Source organism: Macaca fascicularis, chromosome 8 (genome assembly GCF_037993035.2).
Source record: "Macaca fascicularis isolate 582-1 chromosome 8, T2T-MFA8v1.1".
NCBI lineage: Eukaryota > Metazoa > Chordata > Mammalia > Primates > Cercopithecidae > Macaca > Macaca fascicularis.
The window spans coordinates 146,695,787-146,696,486 of NC_088382.1; the positions used below are offsets into that span (position 1 = coordinate 146,695,787).

At 34.0% G+C, this 700-nt stretch overlaps 1 non-coding gene across 1 annotated transcript; it reads left to right on the forward strand.

The window, feature by feature from the left end:
* Positions 1 to 240: 240 nt before the first annotated feature.
* Positions 241 to 347, forward strand: LOC123575453 (U6 spliceosomal RNA). Its single transcript, XR_006700727.2, has one exon. It is a non-coding gene; the product is annotated as a U6 spliceosomal RNA (small nuclear RNA).
* The last annotated feature ends 353 nt before the right edge of the window (positions 348 to 700 follow it).

A 700-nucleotide genomic window follows, 5' to 3' on the forward strand; every position in this document is an offset into this window, starting at 1 on the left:
CATGTAAACTAAGTATGGATGAAATTAAGAAATAAACGTATGATTACATATTGTTATAAGTGACTTCATCCTCCTTTATTTCTGCCTTGTATTGTTTCTCTCTGTTAAAGCCCTGATTCAAAATTTGCCAAAAATTCTGCAGTTTAAATGTCATGGGCTATGAACAAAAGGAATGGATGAGATTAAAATGTTTGGAAAGGTGGGGGAAAAGTCTGTACATTTTAATAAACATTCAAATTTGTGCTCGCTTTGGCAGCGCATTCACTAAAATTGGAACGACACTGAGAAGATTAGCATGGCCCCTGCACAAGAATGACATACAAATTTGTGAAGCGTTACATATTTTTCCAATTTGTAATAAAGATACTTTTTTAAATTAAAAAAAAAAAACCTCGAATTTGTTAGAATGTTTGGGGAATTGGGACTCTGGAGAATTGGATTTTCTGTCTATGAACTCCCTTATTTCAGTTCTCATCAGAATGATTGCAAATACCTAAGTCCCTAGTCTTCCTTCATCAACTAACATGATTGCATCTTTGCTTAATGAGTCTGAGTTCTTTGAGATCTTGGGCTCATCAGTGTTCACTGTGTGGAATTCGATGTTGATATAAATGTTTTAGGAGGCAGAGTTTGTTTACTTCTGAGTTTAGAATGCAAATACCAATGAACTTTTATGGTTTGGGTAGAATCTCAATATACT